General features: G+C 44.5%; 1 protein-coding gene and 1 pseudogene across 1 annotated transcript in view; both read left to right on the top strand.

Moving 5' to 3' along the window:
* The window catches only part of INPP4B (inositol polyphosphate-4-phosphatase type II B), a 520,158-nt gene that overhangs the window by 38,991 nt on the left and 466,715 nt on the right, over window positions 1-14,452 (top strand). The window lies entirely within an intron of this gene.
* LOC123813985 overlaps window positions 3,020-14,452 on the top strand; it is a 33,829-nt pseudogene continuing 22,396 nt past the window's right edge.

The raw sequence follows: 14,452 nt of genomic DNA on the forward strand, positions 1-14,452 counted from the left end.
AATGTTCACATTTCCAAATCTGTGCTCTAGGTCTTTATGTATCTTGCCAATTTTTAAAAATGATAAAGCAGGAAGAAGGATCTGAGAACAAGTAATGAGTCTCAGAAGAAATCATCGCCTGTTGGTTTTCCCTGTGACCAGTGTGTCTTGGCAGAACTAAAGTTACTACATTCTCTGTGTTTAGAGAGAGGAAAAAAAACAATAAGAAGGATGTATGTGTGTGTTTGAGGCTGATGGTTCAACCATAAGAAGACCCAAAGGAAGGTTAAAAAATAGTGAGAATTCATGGAGTCCCTAAACTAAACCAGAATCTTCCACACACACACACACACACTTCACACTGTTGGGTGCTGCCAGGACCGCACGCCGTCTTCTGCAGATGAGCACACTGAGGCCCACTTGAAACAGTTTGCTCAGGGCATGTCTAATGTAGTGGTGAGACCCAGCTAGGAACAGGATCCTGTTCTTAGATGCGCCCAAGGCTTGGTTTAATGCCCTGCTATCACCATCCTTAATTCTTTAAACAGTTTGAAGTGGGCCCCACCTTTTCATTTTGCACTAGATCTCAGGAATTACATAGCCTGTCTCTCTCGTAGGCTATGCCGGTGTCTGCCATGGAGGGCCCTAAAGACATACACGAAGATTCCTAGGCCCAGAAAGGCAGGCTGAGAGGACAGGGAGGTAGCTCCAGGGCTTGGATGGTGAGGACTTTGTGTTCCGGAATCAGGGTGTTAGGCCTGGTGGGCGTGCCTCCCTCCGAAGGAGTATTGTTTCCTCATTTTGGGTGCCAAAGTAGCTTGATGCTTTATATCGGTTTTCTGTTGCTGTGTAATAAATTACTAACAATTTAGTGCATTAAGTCAACACATATTATTATAACATAGTTTCTGTGGGTCAGGAACCTGGGCATGGCTTGGGTTGGGTCCTCTGCTCATTGTCACCAAGGTGCAGTCAAGGACTTGGTGGGGATACGTTCCTATCTGGACCTCAGGGTTCTCTTCTGAGCTCATGTGGTTGCTGGCAGAATTCCATTTCTTGGGGTTGTAGAACTGAGGCCCAAGAGGCTAGACTACACTTGGCCTCCAAGAGGCCCCCACAGTTCCCTGACATGTGACTCTCTCCATAGGCAGTTCGTATGTGACTTCTTCTTCAAGGCTAGTGGGAGAGTTTGTCTGTGATCACTGTAGTTCCGGGAGTGTGTTCTGTTACCTTTGCCATATTCCATTGACTAGAAGCAAGTTACAAGGGGAGCAATTTACACAAAGACCTTAACGCAAGGAGGTGAGGGATATTTGGGGCCATCATAGGGTCTGCCCACCAAATATGAAAGTCCGCAGTTGTAGAACACTGCCCAGGTGGGCCTCTTGCTTCACTCAGATTTCTAGGCCACCAAGCTTTGGATGCACGCCCACCAGGCTATAAGGAAAGCAATGTAGACATTCATTCCCCATCTCATTACTCCTAGCAATTTTTTGCATTGCTTTTTGATGCTTTAGGAATACATCAGATTAAAAGTAGCTTCGAACTGAGTTCCAGTCATTGCGCATGATCATCCCCAATCCCAGGCCAGAATGTGTCTGCCCCAGCTCACTCTTAACTGGCAGATCTGAGTTTGGGTGGCTCTGAACTCCCTTCTCTTCCCCGGGATATATTCAGGTCTACTGGCTATGAAAGGTATACATTTTGGGGGGCCCACTTTGAATAAGACAATACAAGATAATCATTTATAACATTAGATGCACATTGAATATTTAGAATGAGAGAAGTTACAACACATCACTCACACCTCAGAGATCCAGGTCTCTTTTCTTCTGAGATCTCTAAGTACTTTGCCAGAAACGCTTCTCTATAGAAATGCTTCCTAGATGCAGCCTCATTTCCTCTCATTCACCTAGAATATTCTGTAGCTCCTGGCAACTTCAAGGATCAAACAATGGCCCTCAAGCTTCATTAGCTTCCCAGGAAAACTGCCCCTGCTTCTCACTGTATTTTCACTGGTCAACAAGTGGTCCAGGGGCCAGCAGCAGCACCACCTCAGGGAGCGTGTTAACATACAGAGTCTCATGCCCCACCCACACCTTCTGAAGACAATCCTGCATTGTAGTGAGACCCTGGGTAATTTATAAGCCCATTAGTGTTTGAGAAGCACCACAATATACCACATACCAAGCAGTGTTGCTTCTTCTAGGGCCTGCACCAAACTTATTTATTTATTTTTATGGCTTAAGCAAGTGGGTAATAGACCTTAGCCCACGGCTGGTAAGAATCTTGACAAAAAACAGCAAGAGCACGTCAGACCGCTTTAAATTAATACAAGTCTCCAGGGTCAGACAAATTATATCCTTGGGGCACAGAAAAAATTTATAGCCGTGATTAGAGAAGCTCTGACAGTAATCTCTGAAGAATCACAGGGAACCGGAGAGGCGCCTTACTTTTCAAAGAAACAAAAAGATAAATTCTCAACATTACTGGGTAGTGAGTCTGACAGCAATTTCCTACAAGACTCTGGAAGGAATTGCTAAACAGGTGACCTGTCACCTCTTAGAAAGAAAATGACGAGCACCAGAAATCATGCCAAATTAACTTTATTTTTTTTCTTAGAATGTGTTTCTAAGACAGAGAGGCCCAGGTAAAACTGTACGTGTGATGGTCTTGATTTTAGGTATTTACATGTCTTCTAATGACATTCTGGCGGGCCACATGCAGGAATGTGTGATTGATAACAGCAGGGCCAAATGAACGCATGGTTGGTCGAATGATGATCCCCTCCAAGCTGAATCACAAGCAGTGAGAGGAAAGGCGTTGATGGTGGGTCCCTACGTCAATCAGGGTTCATTTGTAAAGTGGAGGCCCCAGGAGTAATAGGAAATAGGGGATTGATTGTGTAATTGTGGTTACAGCTGGTTAAAGTGTTTATGTAAGGCTGCTGCTTTTGCTGGGGCCGAAGTCAGCACCGCAGAACACCCACAGGGAGAGGTGGATGTGAAGGGGGGGGTCGCAGGGACAAACTGGAACAAGGATGGTCTGGATCCTGCTTCAGCCTCCAAGGGTCCGGTTCCGAAGGCACACAGGTATCTGGCAGGAGAAGCTGAGGCCCAAAGCTGCACCTGACGTGGGCGCTGGAGAAGCTGAAGGAGTGTGGCTCTTCCAGGTGCCATGTGCCAGCAAGGTCCGCCGCAAAGTCACCACTGATCTGTCTGTAGTCGCTTGGAAGCACGTGGCCCAATGCCAACCTCTGCAGCGTAAACATGGCTGCTGTTTTTTGATGCCTTTCAGTCTTGCCTCAATTTTTCTTGTGACCAGTCTTAGCTCTGAGCCATCAGAGAAAGGAATTCTGGGAAATGTAGTTCCCTCTTAGATGAGTCGACAGTTCTAAGCAAATAAGCTCGGTTCTTGGTCTTGCCCTGTTAATTGTTTTTAATAATGCAGAGCTGTGAATGAATGAGAAAACACGCTGGATGGCAGGATTCAAAGGAAAAATCTCAATACACTTAATTCTCATCCTTCAAGTATCATATTAAATGGGAGAACCCCCCTTGACCATGCTCAGTGACCTCTCTTACTCCTATTTATTGCCAGACTTTGCTCTGTTTTTCATGGTACTTATTAGCATTCATTGTATATTGTGATCGATTTATTTATGCTTTGTCCCCTCCACCAGAATGCATGCTCCACCAGAGCCAGGACATTGCCCATTTTGCTTAATTCCCAGCACCTTAGAATTGAATGGAACATAGAACACACTCAGTAAATACTTGTTGAATGAATATACAGTAAAATTAACAATAAATGTAACATAGTGAGGAATAAAAGCCCAACTCCGGGAATATAGTGGAAGATATCTAAATTAAGAATAATTTATGAGGGAAAAGAAGCATGGGGCTTATGTTGATGTCAAACAAAAATTTCTAATCCAGTTAGAAAGTTAATACATGTTTTATTTATATTAGTAGAAACAGACCAGGTAATATTACCATCATACGCTATGTGGGGGGACAAGGGTTACCATCGGTTTAAAAGACCAGGAGCTACCACATCAACAGGCTGAAGAAGAAAAATTATAGGCTCATATCAACTGATGCAGGAAAAGCATTTGGCAAAATTCACTACTCATTGATGGTAAAGACGGTAACCAAACTACGAATGGGGGAACTTGCTCAGCTTGATAACGCCTGCAAAACCCTGTCAGTAACGTTATTGCTAATGGGGAGAAACCATTACGTTTGCAAGTCTCAGATACGTAAGATAAAGGGTTTATTTTTTAAAAAAAAGATGAACAGGAAGTACAGAAGGCAAAATTTGTGAGTGACTGGCAACCAGGTTATAGAGGAAATGGTTAATTAAAAATAGAGGGTACTGTATTCTGCTGTGTGTAATGTGCACCCATGTTTCTGTGTATGTTGTACATGGGATTAGTATGCCCATAGCATGCAATCATTATACCCATGTATAAGGCATGTTCTTTCTTTTCCCTAAAAAAATTTGGGCAAAAAGTGTGCATTATACATGGCAAAATGTGGTGGTTATGAGAGACTTATCATTGAATACATGCTTCTGGAGAGGTTGTAACTGGAGTACTTACAATCCCTGCCCTCAGGTAGTTCAAAGGCATCCTGCCCAGTGTGGTCCCCAGTGGCCGAGCACGAACAAACTGATCAGGTTACACTGCAGCAGATTTCAATTCAGACTAAAAGGAGAATTTCATGATTATTCGAGGTCCCCAGATATGACTAACCTGCCCTTGGTGGGGGGGTAGGAGCACTGCTCACTGATCTTCACGTAGAGGCTAAAGGAATGCCACCGTGAAGAACAACAGTTGGGTGAGAATGAACCTGAAGGCATCTTCATCTCGCATGCAGTGACGGCAGCGGTCGCACCCAGCTCCACTGCCAGCGCGTTGGTTCAGGTGGCTGCAGGCAGGCCTCAAAAGCTGGTTGTTTTCTTATGATGTCCAGATGGTGAGTTTCTCTCCGACCGTCTTGGGATTACACACTCCAGATAGGAAGGGGGAAGTGATTGCCGAGCTCCGTGAGGAATGGGTTTAAGAAAAGCCTCTGAGGTTGTATCTGTGCACATGCACTCTTCTCTCTTTGTAAAAAAAGAAAGCACAAAACACTAAAAACGTTAAAAAAAAACCCCAAAATGAAGACATGCACCAAAACGCACACAGGTTTTCTTCTAGCTATTATCAGCTCAGTTTTAAATACTGTCTGGTATCATGATGCGTGAGGCCAACCCAGGCGGGTAGGATTAACTTCCGCAGGGCAGGCATCCACGACTGTTATCCGTAGGACCAGATGTCTCTCACCCTCTGGAAACCCAGATCAATTTCGGTTTCTGGGGAAGCAGCACAAGCAGACATTTGGATCCCTGCCCTCCTGCCACCACTGGCAAAAGAATATTTTCTTGCCCGCGTGTTTCCTCTTCACACATCTCTGCTCCGTGATGCTCTAAGGATGATGGAACCTCAGGAACTTGGAAATGAATACGAAACGCGGGTATCTTCTGTCGTGTCTGCTGCCCAGCAAGGGTATAAACATCAGAGCTCAGGCAAATTTTAACTCTTCCTGTAAAAACATAGTTTAGTCAGGAGCTCTCAGGTGAAGACGTATCTCAGTATGTCTAATATAGTGAGAGTAGCAGTGCATGCTTGTGGGCATACATGCGTGTAGCTGATGGGATTTTTAATACTAAACAACATGTAGTCCATTAGAGCATTCTGCCACCTTGCAGTACAGGTGTATGAGTACATGGTGAGCAGACAGCCTGTCATTTGTAGGCTCTGTGGCCCTCAGCAATGGTTTGCATGCAATAGTATATGCAAATAAGGTAATTTTTTAGTAGAAAGCCTTGACCTTTGGATTTGATGTCTACCGTCAAATCACGCTATTGTTCTGATTCCTTTGCTGATATTCATTATAGTCAAATTAATGTCATGGTGTATGACAAAGAGCAAGAGGTAGCACAGATCTGTTTCTTATTGAGAATGTGCAGGTGTAATAGCCTAGTGTGTCCGGTTCATCTCTTTCTTGTGTCTGGTCTGGGAGGAGGCCCTTAGTTCACTCTACAGCATCTATTTCTAAGAGTGTCCATCCTCTGGATTGGGGTCCTACGGGCAATTATATTGCTGGCCTGGGTCTTCGAAGCATCGGCTTCTGTGGTATCAGTTTGTTGTCCGAGTTCATCCGCACACTTCTCGGACCCCCTTGGTCGTCCCCTTTTATTGTTTGTGTACACATAGTTCTCCTTCCGTAGGCCTTGAGCTCCTTTCCCACTGGGGACTGTGTCGTGTCTATTTGTTCATCCCTTCCTGCTCTGCGCAGGTGTTTTGTGTTTGTTTGCTTTCGCTCCTCCCCGCTATTGCCCACACTTGACCTTAGACCCTTTGCCTCTTCACCCACCGAGGAGGATCGACACATTATTTAAGAGTCACCCAGAATGGCATGGCCTCTGAAAACAGATGGTTCAGTTGGAATTAATCACATCTTTCACTGTATTCCCACTCCGATTTGCTTGGGTCTCTTTTGTAGCTATTTCCTTCTGTTGCATGTTTCACTGATTTATGTCTCACGCCCGCCCCAGACACACACACACACACACACACACACACACACACACACACACACTCTGTCGTAATCTCCTTAAAGACGGCCGTCCTACTTATCCCAGCACAAAGACAAGTATCTGCTGCCCACATTGCAGACGCCTCATGAATGTGAGTGGAATGATTCATCTCAGGGTGTTCAGACAGTGTCAGAGTCATCTATTACGTGACAGCTCATGCATTTCTCTCCCCAGCCTGAACCTCTCCCCTTCTCCTGTCTTTACTTGTATACCCCATTATCTGCTTCGCCCCAGCTGGATTTCCAAGTAGAATCTCAAACTCAACAGGACCAGAAAACTCTCCATTTTTTTCTCCCCCTCTCGCAGGAGTAGTCCCCTCAGTGAAAGTACCATTTCCTGTGCTGCTCAGACCAAACCTCAGAGGGGCCCTGGAGTTCCCTTTTCCTCACATTCCGGGTCCGATTCATTCATGCATCCCGCCAGCTCACCTCCAAACACATCCCAGACCTCAGTCATCGTCACCGTCTTCTTATCCGTAGTCCCGTCACCACCACATCTTCCCTGGATTAGTGCCACCGTCACGCATACCTGAACTACAGCCACGGGCTCCTTGGCAGTCCCCTGGCCTACTGTTACTGCGGCTCTCACACCAGTTGTCACTCGGGTTCCAGACGGAACTGCCTGTGGCCTGCAGCAGCCACATCATTCCCTCTTATGGCTCCCTGGTGGCTCCCACTTAACGATTAAATGTCAATTTCCAACCACGTTAGCCAGAGGCCTGCAGACGCTGATCCCTAAGGAACCTGTGTGACTTTTCTTTATCCTCTTTGATCACTGTGCTTCAGGGACATCGCCCTCTTCCTGTCCCTCAACCATGGCAATTTTCGGTTTGGAGCTTTGCATGGCTGTGTTTTTCTCCCAGTCCTCCAAGAAGCCTCCCGTGCCCACCTTGGTGAATGAGCACCTCAGGCACCCCCTCTCCTGATTTCGTGTTCTCTCGAGCCCTTCCTTGGTGCAGAACACTCTTGTTCCTCCACATCCCAGCTAGAGTGTGGTCCTTAACACCTGACAGAGCACCTGCCTTAACAGGTGTCCACTGGCCAACTGACGGATGGACTAATGCTATCTCGTTGGCAACCCCTTCCTGGTCCTCCAGGTGGTCGGTTCCTTCTCCCGGAGCTGAGGATTTTTGCCTTCTTGTAGCTCTCTGTGCACCGCACAGCTGTTTTCCTATGCTTCGCAGGGAGCCCCTTGGAAGGGGGGCCCACATTCATTCCCTTACTGCTTCTCAGAGGACTGGGTACAGGGTAGCACCGAATGGATGAGCATGTGTGTTTTCTCTTGGCTTCTGAAACCACTTTTTCTTCCCTGATGTTTTTCCTAACGGAATTGCTGGTTCGTTATAGGGAACTTAAATTCCTATTAGAGCCTTTTAAAACCCAGATTGGGGAATTGATGAGGCCTATAATTGGTAAAAGAAACTCTGACCTAAGGTACTTGCCTAATGAAAGAATATGGTAGGAGGGCAGTGGGAATAGTTTCACTTAATAGAGGAGATGAAGATTTGATGCTCGTGGTACCAGCTTATTAGGCAGGAAAACCAAGGCTATTCATTCACTGAAGAAATGATCTGTCAGAAAGTTCACCCACTGTGTGGGCTGAGAAACTGGCTTAGGCCCCTCACAAAGGACAGCCTTTTCACTTAGGTTAATGTGATCAAATACAGATCGATCTTTATTATAAAATTTTACTTTACATAACTTCATATTCTAAACTGAACAGTGCTATTGGACCTTGGTGGCTGGCTTCTTCCAACCAAGGAGGTACTCAGGTTCCCTGGCAAATCCTTATGATTAAGAAACAATCTGAGTTGGTAAAAACAAACAAACAAACAAACAAACAAACAAACAAACAAACAAACCAACACTCTTATTAGCATACTGTAAGCATGAGTCGGTCGGCTTGCAGTGTTCCCACTGTAGTTGCTGACACTACAGCTGTGCCAGATTTTGCAAGTGGAGCCCAAAGAGCTAAAATAGTGACGTCGGACTTGATTTGTTTTCCACGTTCTGTGAACTCCTCCTCAACTCAAGCCCCCTCCCCTCCAGACAGCGGCTGGGCCTCTTGGTGCTGCCTTGTGATCCCAAAGGAAAATTAGTCCCTTCCCCTCCCGTCCCCTCCTTCTGTGCTGCAAGTGACCCCATTCCTCTGCCCCCACATCAAAGCCCCTCCTCCGTTAGTGCTTAAAAAAAACTAGATTAATGAAGCAAAACATAGATTTGCCATGAGTAATAATGCCTCAATGTGTGGATCGAAAAGTATTTGCACTTTTACAATTAAAAACTCCTAGAGAGAACAGTATCTTAAGAGTAAGAAATTGTCAGTGGTGGAATGGCAGACACAACATTTATCTGCATCATGTTCTAAGATACCCATCATGCACTTCATATGTATGCTAGTGATGATATAGGCAATTATTGGAGTTAAAAAATGGTCATACGCAGCTTGTAGTTTACTGAAATACCAGGTTTACTGATGAAGGTCTAGCTTCAGCTTGGGGCCCAGAGGAGTACTGCAGAGTGCCCTGCAGAGCATCACGGGGACCTCTTTGGCCTTCTCACTTCAGCTGGTCCCTCTGGCCGACGTTACCATGGAAACACACACGGACTTGGTAGATCCCTTAGAGTCAACAGATCCAAAGTGAACTCATGTTTTCCCCTTTCTCTGAGATGTGGTCTCTTCCTTATTTGCTGTCTTGATTGCAAACATTACTAAACAATCAATTACTTAAGCCAGAAGGAGGTCATTTTAAAAACATTATTTTTCCTCAATTTCCACATGTATCCAGTCACCAACATGTTATACACCCCGCCTTTTATCCTCCCTGCCACTCTTCTGGATTAGCTTTGGCCTCCGTCATCTTTACCTCGGATAAATCAGATGAAGTAGCCTCCCACCTGGTTCTGTCAGTATCCAGCGCTGTCCTCCACCAACCATCCATCCTGGGTACTTCCAACCAGTTCCGAAGACGTGAATCCTTCCATGGTTCCCCATTGCCTGTAGAATGAGTTCCAAACTAAGGCAAATGCGTTATCCTTGACCATCATGCTTTGTCTCTTCGGGATACAGCTATGCCTCCTGACATTCACCCATGGGATTCTATGTTTCAGCCCCCTTGAACCCCTTGCTATTCTTTCAGAACCCATGTTTTCTTGACCCTTGATCTGCTTCTGCGTATGTTGCTCTCACTCCTTGAAATGCTCCCCCAGCCCGAGGCCATTCCTACTGATCTGTCAGGATTCTGTGCAGACGTCACATCCTCGGTGAGACCTTTCTGCCTGCTGAGATCTCTGGGCAGAGTGTGTTTGTCCCTGCTTTGTGGAGCAATTAGACTCAATGTGCACTTTTATGGTAAAATGTGTTGCCTTGTTGACAGATGCTCAAGCCTTTGCTCTCTCTGTTAGACTGTGAAGAGATTGAGGGCTGAGTCTGTGCTATTTATTATTATTTGTTTTGTATCACATGATACATTGTACACGGCATTTGGTAGACGCTCAATAAATATTAAAAGAATAATAATCACAGTTAAATGAATTGATCTCTTAGTAAATGCTAGGTTCGTTCTAACCACTTTAACTTAATTTACTTTTATTAAATCTCTACAGCAATGTTTTGAGGTAAATAATAGAGCCGGTGTTTTTAGTGCCTTGTGTCACTGTCCTCAGTGACTCAACCCTCATCAGTCACCGCGGTGATAGATAGTTTTGTGCGAGCTCAGACTCGCGCTGAGCGCCTCACCTCAAACACACTGTGTGTCCATCTGCTTTCTGTCTCAGGCCTTCTCCAAAGCGGTAGGAAGCCACTGGATCCGTCTGTGAGTCTGTGTACAAGAGTGAAGAAGATTTGATATTTTCAGGGCAACGCCTGGTCAGAGGGCACAAGAGCTGGCGTGTTAATTCTCCAGCCTCCCCTCCTTCCCATCAGCCATCCTAAGAGTTCTTCTGTGTCCTCCCAGAGGTCCCGATGACTCAGGCTGCCCCCGCCACCACCCCGCCTTGTAGAAGCAGCTTTGATACTTTACCCCAACACAGCTTAGTCTCATTCTTATCATGCCTCATTCCTTCAGGAGGCAGCTTCCAAGTAAACTATTTACACACAAGATCCCACAGGTTTCTTTTGGGAAACCGAAATTAGGACATGTATTATCCCCAGTGGGTCAGAAACAGAGGCACAGGAAAGGCTAAAAATGTTGTGTGATGTCATACCTCTGGAGAGTGAAGGAGGCTGGGTTTGAACTCAGTCTGTCCCATTTTCTTCACTCTCACTTTATACTAAAGAAAGATGATGACACCTGTAGGTGTCTCAACTGCATGACGTAAGCTACCTGCTCTCATTGTGTTTAACAGATTAAAATTCATATTTCTCCTCCAGGTTTAGAGCACAAAGGTAGATCACTTCTTTGAATTTCCCTGCTCTAAATAAATTTCTAATTTTCAGTTATAAAGTGTTTGTTCCAGAGGAAGAACAGGATAGAAGAATGACCGGGGAAACACTAAAGCATCGTAACTTCCCATTCTTAAAAGCTCTATTTTTAAGATTCCACAGTGGAGGCCTCTGAATGGGGGCAATGTGGGAAGAAGAACGAGCATTAGATCATTGCTGGAGAGACCAGTGTCAGCTAAACCACTAACTGGTTCCATAACTTTGACTTTCAGTGACTCTACTCTCCAGTTTGGGTCTCAGTTACCTGATGTGTAGAATAGAGCTTATTCTACATGTGCAGAACATAGAGAATAAATCTAATGTGTCAAATAAGTAGGAAGCAGATGTTTCTGCTTTCTTTTAGGTTCAGTAAGTGACTTAAGAATCTGCTGAAATCTCCGTGTATCTCCACTGTCTTTCCTTCTCCCACTGAAATGCACGTGCACAAGCAAATCCACGGTTTTTCGCGCAACAGCAAAGGCTGCCATTATCTGTGGGCCTTCTAGGTTTAAGAACCCATGAGCATGATTTCTGCATTCCATCCCAGCTCCAGCCTTCCATGATTTTAGGTAAGGAAGCCCTCATTGAATTCCTTCCGCTTAAGATTTTTTTATGAGGAAAGAATTTCTGCCTTCTGCTAAGTATCAGACTCACCATGAATGAGTTGTTTAATAAAGAGTCCAGATGATGTTTAACTAGACAAGTGAGAAGAAGCAAATGTATATATTTTACTTGTATCTTATGTTGTTATTATTCCGTGTTTGAATATCTTTTTAAAGATTTTTTACTTATATTTAGAGAAGGAAGGAAGGGGGGGAGAGAGAGAGAGAGAGAGAGAGAGAGAGAGAGAGAGAGAGGGAGAGACACATCAATGTGCGGTTGCTGGGGGTCATGGCCTGCAACCCAGGCATGTACCCTGACTGGGAATCGAACCTGCGACACTGAATATCTTTTTAAACCATGGCAATGGATTAGATAAATGATTGACTGATGGGCTATCCCCCTTAAATAATGTTTGCTCTACACTATAAATAAAATTAAAAGCATTTGGAATATGGTTAATTAAATGGATAGTTATTAACATATATATATACACATATTCAAAATATATCACATTCTATATTTTACTCTATTTCCATTACCATTTATCTCCCTTATACTCCCCTCCCCACTGCAGTCACCACCCTGTTGTCCATGTCTGTGAACGTATATTTCTGTTGCTGATTCTGCTCTATAATTAGGATGTCTATGCAGATGATAGACTATTCTGTACTTTTCTATAGGATGCTATATTGATTCAATACCTCTATTTTCTTTAGAGAAAAAGTCTTGTTAAGTGAGAATCTAATGGGATGGAAAAAACCAACATACCAACTTCAATGAACTAAATATTTATTGAAGACAATAGAGCCCTCGTGACCAGGAAAAGAATGGTAGTTTTGATTTATATCACATTCTTACTACATTTTCATAGAGAACCAGTACCTTTCACTGGCAGTTGTCCCGTACATTTTTAGGAATTGAAATCCTACCTTACAAAAGAGAGATAATAGTGGTTAAAAAACGATGCTCAGTTTTAATCCAGGTCACATAGATAAAAGAAGGGTGTTGGCGTACTGTGCTGTTGTGCTGGTTTAGCTAATGCGTCTCTTCAGGACTATAGGAATTCTGATGGCATTAGCAATAAAAGTCCAGTACAGCTTTCTAAATGTAACCAAAAGAAATTGGTTTTTAATATTTTGTTTTGAACCGAACTGGCTCTCGGTGATTGCTTGGAGGTGGGTGAGGAGATCCGTCTATTCCAACCTCAAGGACCGCCTTCCACCTGTCTACTGATGCTGTTCCTCCAGATACAGTCAAAGGGATCGGTCTAGCCTTACATTCTGTGCTGTGTTTGGAGAGAGTGTTTTGGTGCAACCCACCGCTCAGTATGCCCACAGACTCAGGACCTGCTTCGGTGACAGTGACTCCTGTAATAATTCACAGCATTACAGATCCAGTCTCCAGCCCCCTTCCTCCTATATTACCTTGTAGACTGCACTTGCCTTGCTTGTCCCTCAGGACCCATCGTTAGTCATTTCAACATTTCCATTTTCTTGCTAATCTGTAATGTTGGGTTACCCATTACCAGCTTTCTTTACCATCAGGCAACCAAGCTTTGCGGCAGGAAAAAAGCCATGGAAACTTCTAAAGTCTGTGTAGCATCCTGTTCTCTCCCTTTAGCCATGTTCTCAGTGTGGCTTAAACTCCTATTTATATATGATAAACTTTCTAGAATGTTACTGAGAGTCATGGCAACAAATCTTTTTTATTATTTTCAAGTGCTTGATTAGTCACCCACCGCTGGAGTAGATGACTTCCTCTACTTTACTGAGAGCACATGCTTCCCTTGCTTCAAGGAGTTAGTAGTCCCCTGTGGCCCTTCTGACCAAGTGTAACTTCTTAGCTTCCTGTTCAAGAGCCTCCGTGCTCTGGCCCCGACCTCCGCGCTCCTGCGTGTGTACCTGGAGGTCTCCAGTTCCTTAAGTTTCCTGAGGCGCTCTCGTCTCACAGTCGATTCCTTTTTTAAAACGTATTTTTTAAAATTTTAATTTTGTTTTTTATTGTTGTTCAATGACAGCTGTCCCACCTTTTTCCTTATTGCTCACCGGGGGCCTGCTCTACTGCCCCCGCCCCCATGGTCCATCCCCACCCTGTGGTCCCTGCCCATGAGTCCTCTGTTCATGTTCCTGGACCCGCTCCTTCCCCTTCTTTTCCCACTTTCCTCTTCCCCCCTCCCCTCTGGTGACTGTCAGTTTGTTCTTTATTTCCATGTCTCCAGTCCTTTTTTGCTCACTTGTTTGTTTTGTTGATTAAGTTCCACTTATAGGTGAGATCATGTGGTACTTGTCTTTCGCCACCAGCCTTATTTCACTCAGCATAAAGCTCTCCAGTTCCATCCATGCTGTCACGAAGAGTAGGAGTTCCTTCTTTCTGTTGCATAGTATTCCATTGTGTACATGTCCCAGTTTTTTTGATCCACTCACTTACTGATGGGCACTTAGGCTGTTTCCAGCACTTGGCTATTATAAATAATGCTGCTATGAACATAGGGGTGCATAGGTTCTTTTGAATTGGTGTTTCAGGGTTCTTAGGATATAATCCCAGCAGTGGAATCATTGAACCAAAAGCCAGTTCCATTTTCAGTTTTTTGAGGAAATTCCATACTGTTTTCCACAGTGGCTGCACCAGTCTGCATTCCCACCAACAGTGCACTACGGATCCCTTTTCTCCACAACCTCACCAGCACTTGTTGTTTGTTGATTTGTTAATGATGGTTATTCTGACTGGTGTGAAGTGGTATCTCATTGTGGTTTTAATTTGCATCTCTCTGATGGCTAGTGATGCTGAGCATCCTTTCATGTGT

Source organism: Phyllostomus hastatus, unplaced genomic scaffold (genome assembly GCF_019186645.2).
Source record: "Phyllostomus hastatus isolate PE091 unplaced genomic scaffold, TTU_PhHast_1.1 phas_contig_159, whole genome shotgun sequence".
Lineage (NCBI taxonomy): Eukaryota > Metazoa > Chordata > Mammalia > Chiroptera > Phyllostomidae > Phyllostomus > Phyllostomus hastatus.